The sequence below is a fragment of the Mustela nigripes genome, chromosome 5 (assembly GCF_022355385.1).
Source record: "Mustela nigripes isolate SB6536 chromosome 5, MUSNIG.SB6536, whole genome shotgun sequence".
Classification (NCBI taxonomy): Eukaryota; Metazoa; Chordata; class Mammalia; order Carnivora; family Mustelidae; genus Mustela; species Mustela nigripes.
In genome coordinates, this window is record NC_081561.1 from 136,359,594 (window position 1) to 136,374,771 (window position 15,178).

At 41.2% G+C, this 15,178-nt stretch overlaps 1 protein-coding gene across 2 annotated transcripts in view; it reads right to left on the reverse strand.

The window, feature by feature from the left end:
* The window catches only part of RGS17 (regulator of G protein signaling 17), a 93,153-nt gene extending 84,819 nt beyond the window's left edge, over positions 1 to 8,334 (reverse strand). For both annotated transcript variants that reach the window (XM_059401303.1, XM_059401302.1), the window contains exon 1: positions 8,174 to 8,334. The gene's annotated coding sequence lies outside the window, so the exon portion shown is untranslated. The remainder of the gene's footprint in view (positions 1 to 8,173) is intronic.
* Between the last annotated feature and the right edge of the window lie 6,844 nt (positions 8,335 to 15,178).

Sequence of the window (15,178 nt, forward strand, 5' to 3'; positions counted from 1 at the left end):
GCCTTAGTGCCCCCATAAAAGATACTGCTTTCTCCGTTGTTTTCATGTAAGTCTTTTTTTTTTTTTTTTTTAATGTATTTATTTGACAGAGAGAGAGGGATCACAAGTAGGCAGAGAGGCAGGCAGAGAGAGAGAAAGGAAGCAGGCTCCCCTCTGAGCAGAGAGCCCGATGTAGGACTCGATCCCAGGATCCTGAGATCATGACCTGAGCCGAAGGCAGAGGCTTAAACCACTGAGCCACCCAGGCGCCCCACATGTAAGTCTTGATTGTACTAAACTCACAGGGCATAGGAAAATGCTGGATGGTCTGGTAGTGCTGAGTAGAAATAAACTGAGAAAAAAATAAGTTCAAATCTCAGATTATCACCTATGGTTACTTATTAACAGCCCAGTTAAAGGCTTAATGACAAGCAAGTTAAATTTAGTGGCTGACATGAGGGTGTAGCTCACCTTCAAGTTACTTCATTCAAAATGTCAATGTCTTTCATTACTACATGTAGGTAAATTAACTATCCATTCGCATTTTTCTAGGGAGGATTTGAAGTCTTTACCCCGATTTTATAAATGGTCTCAAATCTTCCTAGATCAGGATACATCTAGAATAGCCTAATGATTTCAACAAGTAGGTACTCAAGACGGTTTTCTTTCTCCAAAATCAAATGTAATTTTATTTTTTTAAATCTGAAAAGGGCATTCTGGATTTCTGGTCAATATACTACATTACAAAAAAGTACTAACAAAGAAGGAACTATGATAGAATCAGGATGAAATTTTATATTTTTGTGACACAGGAAATGTGAATCCTAAGGAAAGTGGGAGCTATCCCTGTCTCGGATTCCCATTGCTCACTCCTCCCCCAACACTTTAATGTACCTTAAATTACATTGTAATGATCATCCAGGATCATTTTTAAGTGAGGGGTGGGGGAAAGGGCACAGTACAGATGTGTACAGGCATTTTCTTTACTTTAAGGAGAGACATGGGAGCTGGGATGGATTCCCAAAGAACAGGAAGCCTCCAGTCTTTTGTTGTGGGCCTGTGGAGGTGGGTGGTGAAGTCATCTGCCAGGGGGAGCCCCTTCCTGCTGTCCCTTCCCCTTATCTGAGTCTCCGCTTGGCTGCTCTCATTTGGGGGAGTGAAGTCTACACTTTGTGGTCAATCTGCCGAAGACTGCTAAATCCGAAAGAGATCCTTACTCATGACATTCCCCTGGTATTTAGTTACGATTTATAAACAGATGATCAGTGCTCACTAGATGGAAACAAAACAATACACTGAAGAATTTAAATGTGAAGTCCTTGCACAAAGGGGCCATGTTGACTTAATTCTTGCATTCAAAAATCTTATCAGAGAGTCTGACAAGCAGTAGGTGCTCAGGAGTGTTTATGAGTAAATGGATATTTGGTTCACTGGTGGGTTCCACAAACTAGTCAGGAAAGGATACGATAGCAAACACACAGAAAATAACTTCAACATTAATAAAGACCACTATTGAAGACAAATACTGGCAAGAAATTAAAATCCCTTCAAGCACCTACCATCTACATGATGTTTCTTGGATTAATTTAAATTACTTGACCCTAATAAAGTGTCTAACACTTGCATAATGACTGTCAGTATTTGAAGCATTTTTGCAGACATAATTTCATTTAATCCTTGTATATTTTTGAGGTATACACTATCAAGTCTTCAGTTCTATAGATGATGATACCAAGTCTCAACAAGGTTAAGGCTAAATCTCTGGTTATTTGAATCCCAAATCTGGGCTCATTCTATGGAATTACATTCCTTGCTTTAAAAATGTGTCTTTCTTTCTTCCTTTTTTTTTTTTTTTTAGGTGGAGGCCTTTTAGGCTAAGAAGCAAAGTACATGATTTCCGATGCTACCGTACAATTATCTTTTCCCACAGAGCCAAAATATTTATTTTGTGAAAAATTATGTAGAAATATCCACAATCCACAGAGAAATGTCTCATCACCCATTTTTCTCAGCTACCCAAGATTTCCATTTACTTACTTGCTCAAAACAATAGTTAATGATTTCTTTACATATTTTGTCATGAAAAAGTGGAAAATCTGAATTTTACTTTTCCACAATATTTATTTAATTAAGTTCTCCAGATACTTCAGCCTTATATATCAGATGTAAATTGATGGTCCAACTTTCCTTTTATTTTAACATATTTTTAAAAGGATTTATTGATTTATTTTTTTTGTCCTCCTAAAAAAGCGCCTTTCTCTCAAGGGTGATTTTCCACATGCTTTTTTTTTCACATTTTCTAATTAAATCACACAGATTGCCACTTTTTACATAGTGGACTTTCAAATATTTGTTGATTTTGATTAGCTGAAGCCTGAATAAGTAAGTAGAAGAGGTGAGAGAAATCGGGTAGAGACATGGGTTTGTCTTCCTAGAACTAAAACTGACTCAGAAAATCGCTAGATTAGATAGCCTTTCATAATACACTAAAATGAGCCCCTGCCTTTCACTGAGACTAGAAGTAAATAGAGATGGTGTTGTCAACTTTAACAAAGAATTTCCACTGGATTTAACTCACTATACCATTGGGAAGACCTGAGATAATTGAAGAAATGAAATAAACACTTACCTGCTCATTTCATTTATGTCATAATTTCCCTTGGGTTGTGTCTGTTTTATTGTAATGTCATAGCTCTTGAATTATAACCTTTGTATTTCAATAGACAATCAGCAGTACATGAAAAGCCTGTGACCTAATACAAGGAAGTAAATATTTGCTTTGCGAACCACACTCATTGTCTATAATAAAATTATATTTTTGACACAGATTTAAAACAATCTCAAGCACAAAGTTTATGAAATTCAAAGAGCTTTTAGATATTTATTACTTAAGCCAGAATTTCAAGTATGAAACATTTATATAAAGAAAAAGCCCACATATCTAGTAAAGAGTAGAGCAAGAATTCAAGTCCGATTCTCTTTGAAACAAGATTTCCTGTTCCACTACAACTTACTGCTTTTCCTATTGGGGCCTCCTGTTCATTATAAATTCCAAATTCACTGATGCTGAATTACTGAGGTTTTACTATATTTGATAAATCAGAACCAGCAGTCATATAACAATTTACCCTTTCTGGGTAGTTTCTTATCTAAGAGACTCTGCAGAATTTTTTTCAGCTAAGTATTCAAACTTTTGAAACCAAATTTGTCAAAAGTTATAGAATTTAAAAAGTTAAAGCTAGGCGCTTATAAGAATGCTGAATCCCATGAAACACTATAGATATAGAATTCATTAAGAGATTAGATTTTTACCATTTAATTTTACATCCAGCTGAAAATTTCAGATAAGACACAATTCCAATCTGATACGGTTTTATAATTCAACTTCACTGATTGCATTCGGATGAGAAACTGCAATGAATGCCCTGCAGGTCCTCCAGCTACTCCTATATTTCCTTTTAAATCTCAGGAAAACCCAAAGATTCTCCTACAGCACTGGCAATGACAGAAATCATCCATGAAAACCCAGGAACTGATCATATAGAAAGGTGTAACTGTATGTGTGCACAGTGTCAAAAGAAAAAAACAGCAGACCCTAACTATTAAGTGACCCTGGGCTTCTGGAAGGAACTGGACACTTTGGAAAGCCCAGGTACAGTAGGAGGTGGCACTATGTTCTGGACAGCACAGCAGCCCTAATCCTGTGGCTGATCCATCTCCAGACTTTGCTGTTTGCTTCTCTCCAGCTGAGTTGGAGTCTGGTTGAGCCACAAGGATCTCTGAAGTCTCTGCCACATGTCCTCTCTGTCACTAAGCATTTCCTTTCTTTGTTTGCTCCTGCCATTTTTAAAAATTCACGTTAGCCCTTAAATAAATAAGAAAAATACACCAGAATACCAATAGAAAAAAATAGGCAAAAGACTTGAATAATCCTTCCTTAAAGAGGAAAAGGAAAAAAAAAAGTACATGTCAAAAAAGTTATTACCATTTTTAGTAACAAAAGAAATAAAAGTTTGAAAAATACCATTTTCGTCTATCAAATTAGCGAAGATTTTTCAAAAGATGATCTTATGTTGGTGAGAACCAGGGGTTCTGGCCAAGCATCAAACCTACACACTCACACACACACACACACACACACACACACATGCTAAACAGATATACAGACAAAAGCCAGGCATAAGAATGTACATCAGTTACAATAGTAAAATATGGGGAATAACATAAAAATCTAAAAATAAAACAATGGCTACGTAAATTAAGACATCCATACATTGAATTATTTTCCAATCACTAATTGTATTAAACCTACCAAAACTGGCATTAAATATCAGTTTTAATTTTTTGGGACACACCAAGAAAGTAATGCTATTTTTTTAAAAAGCAAGTATGAAATTCTACAATATAATTCTAATTCTTTAAAAAATAGTATGCGTTATGTGTAACTTCAATAGCAATTCCTTAGGCATTGAAATAATTCTAAGTTCTTAGCCTAGGCCAAGCACATGTTCAGCACCTTATATACACTGCCTTACAGTTATGCTTATAAACATCTTAGGAGGTGGGTCTTTATCCTTGTGGAAGAAACCGAGACACAGAACAGGTAAGTAAATTGACCACGCAGAGAAAGCTCTTTCATGGAAAAGCGAGGACATAAGCTAAGGTCAGCTTGACCTAAAGTTTCTATTTATCATATCCATGTCTGCCCATGCAATTTAAAATTTTCCATTTCATATATTTTTATGGGCTCTAGAGGTTCTAAAATAAACATTTAGTACCTTTATAATTTGTAAACAAATCAAGAATATAAATGTTATATTAAAGTAAGCATATTCACAAAGTGATGATTCTAAAAATTGCTTTCTTCAATGATGTTGGACCATGAACAGAATCTTTATGATCTTACACTAGTGTACTTAGCAATGAGCACGAGCACTCCTTTTAATAAATGTCATCCCAAAGGCTTTCATGAGCCACGTCAATTCTGCAACATTTATTCATTTAGGAAATACTTATTTAGCTGCCTTTTGCCAGCTATTGTACTAGGTGTTGGCACAACAGCAGGAGAACCAGTCTAAAATACTTTCTTTGGATATTAGGAAAGTCTTTGGGGGTTAAGTGGAGAGGGAAGATGAGACTGTCAGACTAACACTGAAAGTCCTGGCTACATACATCTAAGGAATTTTTTTTTTAATTTCCGTAAAAACTTATAATATTTCTGAGGATCCAGGACACCCCCCTGTAAGTGTCATACAATTTGAAGCCTCTACAATGCATTCATATTTTACTCTAATTATACTAGTCAGATGAACTCAAATGCTTTTTTACACATCATATAGTATTACACTCAGCACAGGCTGTATGTTTGCTTTCCTGGGTGGTACAATATTTTTATTGTTAAGTAAGCAGAACTGGACTATCAGAACAAGGATTCTTAACAAAAATGCAGTTGGATGGAATTCCATTCTTCTTGGCTCCATACCTCTTTGTCTGTGCCCACCTTCCACTTTTCCAGAAAACCTCATGTCTTTCAGCAAATGTCTTCTAACGTGAAGGCTATTGTCTTCACAGCTATAGATTAACAGGTAAATGCTTTCTTACTTTTTAACTTACGAGTCAACCAAAATTTTTATCAATTTAGACCTAGATCATTTACTTTTACTTGGCTGTTTTAATAAGATCAACTAAGTGAGAATACATATATTATAAATAAGTATACATTTTTCCTTGTCTACAAAGTCCCAGGCCCTAGTGATAGAAAAATGTTAAGAATATTCTTATTAAGAAAAATTGTAAGAAGTCCATATGAATGACAATGACTTAGACTTTCAATATTGAGTTCAAATAAATTTGGATCTTGCAGGGAGATCCCTAAAAGTAAAGGGTTACCTATTTGAGAAGGAAAAGCTGAGATGCCTTAGAATTGAACATGGACAGCAAATTAACTCTCCTTGTTAATTCACTTCCAGGGGAACTAAACACCAAGGAATCACTGAGAAACCAGAGCCAAAAAGATCTAAGTATGTACAACAGATACCTTAAGTTGTTTGTAAACTAGGTGCTTTTCTTTATCTTTCAGACTACAAATCTAGGAGGAAGGATGAGTGCCCTTAGTTCTGGGATCAGACGTCACTGCCACAGAGATTCATCTTATTTAATAAACGATACCATCCAATCTTTTCATAGTAATGAACACTTGTTTTGTCATCTTCAAAAATCATATACTACCCTCCCATGGTTTCTCTAAATAGTTTTTTAAGATTATAAAAATACTCAGTAAATCTACTCTCCTGTGAGTGTGCTAATTACTGTTTTAGTTCATGCTAACAGAAGAAATGGCTTAATAACAGTAACTGAACTGGAGGAGGTCAAACTGCTCATTCATTTAAAGTAATGAGTACAAATCACCTTTGCACTTAATATTAAGGCTATAATGTACATTTCACGGGTACCTGCTATTATTGCTACAAAAGGCTTTAGAAACAAATACAATTTAAAGTGTTTCAGTTTTCAAAATTATTTAATATACATAATGTCTAGGAGATAGACGACTAGCAGGAAAACTTTATTTTCCACTACAACAATAAGAACTGTTTCTTGTATCTCCAATTAAATGATTTCAGAAGGATTCATTACTCCGAAAACCAGTATGTATGAACGCCAGAAATTCAGATGACATCCAGGCTCAGAAATGTTTATTCGAAATGGGAACCAAACTGTAAGGTTTCTCTCTATTATTGACGATAGCCTTCCCATGGTGGAAATAATCTCCCTGTGACATAATCTAACAAGGAAGAAAGAAAGAAAGAAACTATGGGAAGCCTGCAAAGTTCTCTGGACAAACCTTCCGGAGACTCTTTTAAAGAAGGAGGCATTTATCGAAGGGTCAGGGAGGTTAGGAAAACTATGCCAGGAGCCAGGGTCCGTCTTCCCCGGAGCGACCGAGATTGTCCCAGGTGAGCAGCGTCCCGGGCTCGGGATGGAGGCTGAGCAGCGTCCCGGGCTCGGGATGGAGGCTGAGCACGCAGGGCGGGTCCCCGAACGGCGGGCATCCTTTTGGCCAGGCGACCCCCTCTCCGTCTCCAGAAGCCCCCGACACCCGAGGCTGGCGCGGGCTGCCCGGGACGCGCTGCCCACAGCCTCCCGCTCGCGAGGAGCATCTCCCCGGCCGCGGCTTCCGAGGCAGGCTCGGTCCCTCCGCCATCCTCCAGTCCTCCGACATTTTTCACGGAGACAGGGAGGTAGGGAGAAGGGGAAACGGCCGAACGTCTGCAGGCAGACTCTGCCGCAGCACGAGAAGCGAAGAGGAGGAAGGAGGCTAGCGAAGCGGCGGCGATTCAACCGATTCCATCGACCATCAGCAGAATCCTCGGCACCCCCGGCCGGGGAGGCTCGGATACACCCACCCGGGCAGCGGCTCGGGGGCTTGGTGGGCGTTCCTCCTGCTGGTGCCCCCGAGGCTGTGAATCTACCCGAAACCCAGCACCCGAGAACTCCCTTTCCAACGACTAGCGGGAGGGGAGGAACAAAAGAGACCCGCACGCCCTACATCCACACACACACACACACACACACACACGCTCGCACACTCGGCTCACCGACGCTCTAGGTGTGCATTTCGGCAACCCCTGTGCCTTACACCTTCCCCACCTGCTCAGTGCATTCACCTGAAGATAAAGAAAGAAAAAAAAAAAAAAAAAAAAAACCCACCACCCCGAGGGGATCGGTCGACGGGGCACCGTGAATTTCACATTCGGTTTCCTAACAAACCACCACGAAAACCCCGCAGGACCTCGCGCCCCCGCGGGGTCCCCCGCCGCCCCCCGGCCCTCTCTGCGGGTTCCGCGAAGGCGCCCAGCTCGCCGCCGCGGACCCGACCGAGGGCTCCCCGGGCGGGCAGGACACTCGCCCAGCCCCTCCGCGGCAGCTGGAGGGCGGCGAGCGGACCGCGCGGTGGCAGCAACGCGGGATTCAACTTCCCAAACCTGCGGCGCGGACCCCGCTCCCTCCCGCCGGCGCCGAGACCCCCCGCGCCCGCAGCCGCCCTCGCTCGGGCTCCGGCAGTGGCACTCTCCGCCCCCTCTTTCCTTCACCTCCCCCAGCCGCCACCTTTTCAAAATTCATGCATCGGTGCAAAGCAGACATTTTGGTGTCATTTACTTAGCACCGCTCGGTTTCAGAGGCAGCATCTTACCCAGTCGCCTGGAGGTGTGGGCAGCGCACCGAGGGGTCCGGGGGCGCGAGGCTCGGCTGCTCGGTCCTCTAGCGGAGCGGGTCTGCTGCCATCCGCCCAACTTCAGCACCCGGCGGGCGAGGAGAGACCGAGAGAGGCGAGGATGGAGGGGAGAGGGGAAGGGGAGGAGGGAGGGTGGGCGGGGAGCGAGCGGGAGCCGCTCGGCAGCGCGCATGCGCCCCGCGGCGGGCGCAGCCCCTCGCCCGGCTCGGCCCGAGGTGCCGCGGCTGCCCCCGGCGCGCGGCCGCGTGAGTCACGGCCCCGCCCCTCCCGGCGGCCGGGCCCCCGCGCGCCCGCCTCGGCTCCGCGCCCACGGAGCGGGGGGCTCGGCGGAGCTCCGCGGGAGCCGCGGGGACCGGGGAGCCTTCCCCGATCGGAGAGGCTCTGGCTCCTGGGCGCCTTCAACTTCCCGTCCGCCCGCAGTCCGCGCGGTTTCTCGTGCTCCGGCGGAGGCGGCTGGAAACCCGGGGCTCGTCCTAGAGAGGGAGGAGCTGCAGAAGCGGGGTCCCCGGGGAAGCCGTCCCTGCGTGGGGCTTCGGGACACTGTGGACTCGAGCAAGTTTTGCTCCCCGAAGGACTCGACCGTAGGAGGAGTTCTTAACTTTATTGACGTCCTCTCCCAGAAATCTGACCCTTTACCCTAAAGAATTATTTCGGATCAGGTCTGGGGGCATGTATTCCGTCCCAGGCGTCTGGACCGCTGGGACCAGAGTTCTGAGCGAGAAAAGTCGACGACAAGGCAAGAGCCGTGAATTACTAACCGAGGTGTTGATGCTGGGGGCCTGGAGCATCCTTTGGGGACAGCTCGGTAGCTCTCAGGACTGATAATTGTTCCATTCGCTAGCGGAGCCCAGCTTGATGGTGAAGAAGCTTTGGATGCTTAATGCATCATGAGCGCTAGATTGCATCTCCCGCGATTAAATTGAAGTGTTTGTGAGGGCGAATTAGGGAAGCTGGTGTCTCTCTTCAGATGTGACATCTGTGGGAAGAGGAGTGAGTTCCTGGCTGGAATGATTAGGCTTTTTTCTTATACGTACTTAAAATTGTTTACTTGTAAATATATATGATTTTCCATAGCTTGTGTGCGCCCCTACTTTCAAACAGTGTTACTCTTATGCCAGGCTCCCTGACTGAACACCCTCCTGGCCTCCCCCCACCCCGCCCCCTCTCTATTTGAGTTAAATAGATGTTTCAGAATTTGCTCCAGGGCCTTCTTTCTCTAGCTGTGGCATGGCTTTGGGTACCAGTGTTCTTCAACGCCTATCCCCTGGGCTGGTGTTGGTCTGTAAATTGTTCCGTCCAGGTCTGTAATGAGAGATAAGGACAGAAATTGAGAGCAACATTTAGAAACTTCCCTAGCATGCCTTGCTATCCAAGCACATTAGTCAGTTGCACTTGTATGTCTCATTTTATTTGTAAAGTAATTCATTTTTGTTGGATTTTATAGAAGTATTGGTCCATGATACCAAAAAAAAAATTATTATTATTATTTTTTTTTTAAGCAAAGAAATGTTGAAGAAATTAGGTTTTATGGTTTGGCCAACCTCAAACTGTGTGTCACTCCCAGATTTATATCTTCAGTTTTGATCTCACGGAACACTTTTATGTTTTCTACAACCTTTATGGCTCCATTTGAAGAATAATTATACTGGTTAATATTTATTGAGTCATTACTGAGTGTTAGGTCCTAATCCAAATGTTTTACATATGTTTCTTATTTTCTCTACAAGGTATATGCTATTATTATGTTTAACAGACATCTCAAAAGAGAACTGCAGATATCCACCCCCTCCAAACCTGTTCCTCTTTCAGTTGTTCCACCCAGCTACTCTAGTCAAAATTTAGAAGTTACCTTTGTTTTGTCTCCTTTTTTTTTTAACTCTACATCTAATTAATTAGCAAGACCCCTTGTCTCAACCTCCACAATGTATCCCTAGTTCATCCATATCTTTCCCTCTCCACTGCTATAACCATAGCCTAAGCTACCTCTTCTCGCAAGAACTATCCTAAGAGCTACCAGTCAGTCTCTCTTCCACAACCCCAAAACAACACATTCTCTAAATGACAGGTGAGTGATCTTTTAAAAAACATAATTACATCAGCGGGCCTGGGTGGCTCAGTCATTGGGTGTCCGACTCTAGATTTCAGCTCAGGTGTCCATCTCAGGGTTGTGAGATCAAGCCCTGTGTTGGGCTCCAGGCTGAGTGTGGAATACACTTTAAAAAAAAAATTAAAAACATAATCACATCATGTCATGTGCCTGCTTAAAACTCTCCAGTGAGTTTTCATTGTAATTTTTTTTTTTTTTTTTTTTTTTAGATCTTATTTAGTTATTTGAGGAGAGAGAGAGACAGTGAGAGAGGGAATACAAGCTGGGGAAGTGGGAGAGGGAGAAGCAGGCTTCCTGTGGAGCTCGATGCAGGGCTCAAACCCAGAATGCTGGAATCATGACCTGAACCGAAGACACATGCTTAACAATGGAGTTACCCAGGCACCCCAAGTTTTCATTCTACTTTAAATGCAACCTCTAATCCTTACCATTGCCCAGAAGGTTCTACATAATCTTGTCCCAGCCTACGTGTCTTATACTATGCTCCCATAGACCATAGCTATGTGTAGTGTTGCCATATTAGCCTATGTCTTTTACTTTCTTGAATAAGTCTAGCTTACAGTACTTGAGTCCTCTGCCTGGAGTCCTCTGCCCCCAGATCTTTAGAATAGGCTCCTTCATATCTTACAGGTCTCTGTTAGGGCATCACCTACTCAGGCTTTACCTAACCACTCAATGTAACCTTCCTCAGAGTTCTTCTGTCTTGCATCACCTTGCTTTATTTTCTTCCATATACTTTTCCCTATCTGAGTCAACTTGCATTTGTTTACTTGTTTATTATCTCCTTCTCCCCTTCTTGAATAAAGTATCTTGAGAGCTTTGCCTGGACTTTACCCTGTTTTATCTCTAGTGCTCCGAACAAGATTTGGCCCTCCATATATACTCAGGATTTAGCGGGTGAATTTGTGATTGAATGAATAAATAACACAATTAGAAAAAACATTATTTTTTTAAGCATTCTTTATTTTTTCTGATGCTTCTTCTTCCTGGGCCCTCATTGCTGCATATCAGAATCTGTTGTGTCCCAGAAGAATGCAAATAGACTCCATGTTTCCTCTGCCCACTCTATCAAAGATGGCTCCTTGCAATGCCACACATTTATTTTTTAATTTTTTAAATTTTAAAAAAGATTTTATTTATTTATTTGAAAGAGAGAGAGATAGTAGGGGTGTTTGGGTGGCTCAGTGGGTGAAAATCTCTGCCTTCAGCTCAGGTCATGGTCCCAGGGTCCTGGGATCAAGCCCCATATCCGGCCCTCTGCAGCAGGGAGCCTGTTTCCCTTCCTCTCTCTCTGCCTGCCTCTTTGCCTACTTGTGATCTCTGTCTGTCAAATAAATAAATATAAAAATCTTAAAAAAAAAAAAAAAGGGAGAGACAGTGACAGAGAGCCCATGACCAGGGAGGAAGGGTAGAGGGAGAAGCAGACTTCCCACTGAGCAGGGATTTGAATACAGAATTCCATCCCAGGATGCTGGGATCATGACCTGAACAGAAGGCAGACACTTAACTGACTGAGCCACCCAGGTGCCCAGCAATGTCACACATTTAAACTAGAATCCAGGGTTGTATTGCTAGAACTAACTTTATGACAAGCATCATCAGCAAAAAAGAGATCTTTTACTTCCATGAACTTCTCTAAACTACAATAATAGAAACATGGGCAGTGTTTTGCACCTATGACAGTTTGGATATCCTGTCCATGATTTACTTGCTGAAGTCAAATGCAACTTCCTGATGACTTTCTTTCACAGTTATAATTTGTTGTGAAATCCTTTATGCATTAACTAGAATCTTCATTGACAATGTTGTCGGAACTGGATGTATTGCCTACATTGAGTATTGAAGAGATGGGTGGAAGTGACCACAGTTATAATGACCTTCACCTCATTGAGTTTGATTACATGTGATCTATGTGTACATCTGGGTCTTAGGAAATATCTACAACAGCAATGCACCAAATAGTGGCTTGGTAAATAAGTCAATTCAATAAACTTTATTAATGTCTACCATATGCCTGGAATTATGTCTTCAAGTTTTTTGCAAAAAATGTAAATGTTATACAAAATTATTATATATGAGTCAGAAATGGATTTCAGTTCATTTTAGCCATGGAGATGCCTTCTCTTTGCACAGAATTTTGGAGCTCCTTCAGCTTATCATTATCAAGCAGCTGTGAGGTAACTATGAAAATCAGTGTTTGATCATGATCATTTCCATACCATTACGAATGCATTTTTCAAGTAGAGTCTGGATACAACAGCAGATTTTGGCATAATGACTTCATAGTAAGGCAGACAGGAGATTTGTAAGCAAGATATTTACAGACAGAAAATATTGGAAAAGGACAGAACATCAAAATGTTTACAGTACACTTACTCATAATTATGGTTCTTTTTCATCATTAGGAGACCCAAAGTCTACCTCAGTGAGTCTGTTAACGTTGGAGGTTATTTCAGGAAGAAATTATGTAGCATCTTTATGTTTCATTTTCTCTTTTCCAAAATGCTCATTTTTTAAAAAAGCAATTATTTTACCTTTGAAAAGCAGAGGGGGGCACCTGGGTGGCTCAGTCAGTTTAGCATCTGCCTTTGGTTCAAGTCATGAACCCAGGGTCCTGGGATTGAGCCCCACATTGGGCTCCCTGCTCAGTGGAGAACCTGATTCTCCCTCTCCCTCTGCCTGCTGCTCTGCTTACTTGTGCTCTATCACTCTCAAATAAATAAATAAAATCTTAAAAAAAGAAAAAAAGAAAAAAAAAAGCAGAGGGAAAAGGAGGAAATTTGCTTCACTCTAGAAAATCCTGACTCCTCTGTCTAGGCAAACTTCTCTGGGCTGGAGCCAGAAAAATAGTTAAAATATGACTGCTTAAACACACATTTTTCTTTACTCTTGGTAAACAGAACTTTCCATGTTTCTTCAATCGGTTTTAATCAAACCATAGAGACAGATTCTTTTCAGGGATCTGATTTAGATGGAAACAGTCTGATTCCCAGATAAGATGAGATATAATTAGAGTTTCACATTTTATATGTATGTTTTTATAAATCATGAGTTATTAATGTTTCTTTAATTGTTTAACTTACCAATATTAAACTTAAAAGGCTCAATATTATTCTGTTAGAAAGGCATTAGTGCATTTATACTTCAACGTAATTGGATGAATCCATGGAAGCAGATATAAAGAACTTTATGTGATTTTTTTTTATCAGTTATGCTCAGTTTTGTACATAAATTCCTGCAGTGGCTTGACAAGAACCACTTGGGTCTCAGTCACCCCAAGTACTTTATAAAAGTGCTCATCTGATGGACTATGCATATTCACATTCTGTTTGGTCAATAAGGTTGGATGATAATACTCTGCTTCTCCATGGAGAAATAGCAAAATGTTTATCTCAACTAGAGAACATAATGATGTTCAATTATTATAGTCTGATTCTTTGTGGATGGAGAAATATTTCAGAATTTAGTGGTCGATGTTATATTGAGATTTTTGAAGGCTTCTTTTTTTTTTTTTTTTTTTTTTTTTTTTTTTTTTTTTGACAGACAGGCAGAGATCACAAGGAGGCAGAGAGGCAGAGAGAGGGGAAAACAGGCTCCCTGCTGAGCAGAGAGCCCAATGCCAGACTCAATCTTCGGACCCTGAGATCATGACCTGAGGTGAAGGCAGAGGCTTTAACCAACCGAGTCACCCAAGCGCCCTTTTTGAAGGCTTCTAGATGATAGTAGCTGGATTGTGGAGCAGACATTTGCTTTGTATGACCTACCTCCTGGGTTTGATGGAAGGAAGGTAGAGAGAAGCAGTGATTTGATTTCTCGGTGGTTTCTCACATCTTTACTATGTTTTGGTTTATGGCAGAGCAAGTTCAGAGATGCATAAAGTTAATAACTCTCTTCATGTCTATGTGTACTGTGTGTATGATCTAGAAGGCCCTGGCGACTAATGTTTGAGTTCCATGTTGCAATATCCTTAATTTGCAAATCAGAAATTCTATATCCACATTGTCAAAGTTTTGCTAAAGGTCCTGTGGTTTCTTGATTTCTTGAGAACTGGTTTCACAGTGTGACTATGTTAAAGTAGTATGCTCAAGTTTTTCATAGTCTCACCTGTCTTCACATTTGAATTTTAGTAGAATTTGCCTAATTCTGTGCATGATTGCCCATCCAGTCTTATCTGTCCATTAATTCATTCGCCCACTCACTCAAAGAGCTCTTAAGAAGTATCTGTCCTCCTATTGTGGGAAATAGAAATTCCATGGAAAATAATGTTCCTGTCCTTGACATGAATTTATAATTGAACTGAGATAGGCTTTACATACATGAAGTAACCAGAAGAAATCAATGAGAACACTTGAGATAATGTGGTATTATTTTTTCCTTCCAGGAGGTAGGGCAGAAAATGATGAAAAAGGAAATTGCATGTTTTATAATCAGAACTCTCAACTGCACAGCATAGAAATTGCAAATGATAAAAGTGGCCCATTGAAGTACACATTGGGAACTCTCTTTGTATTCCGGGGAACTGGTTTTGAATGGCTTTGCAGATTTGTAATAGGAATTCAAAGAAGGAAGGATTTAAAATATAATATTCAAATAGGAAGTTATTTGTTAAACTTTAAGTTGACAGCCACTTAGGAAATATTAAGCACCTTCAATATGCTAGGCATTGTGCAGGACTCTGGGAAGATTGCAAAATGAGACATAGGATAAGGGATATAGTAGCGAGTATGTAGAGTCTAAAGAGATCACACTCAGCTCATTGGTTATAGCTGACTATGGCCCTTGGGATGATCTACAAAGAATGGGAGCCATTTACATATGCTGAGATGTGTGAAAGGGCATTTGGGTTGGAAATCACA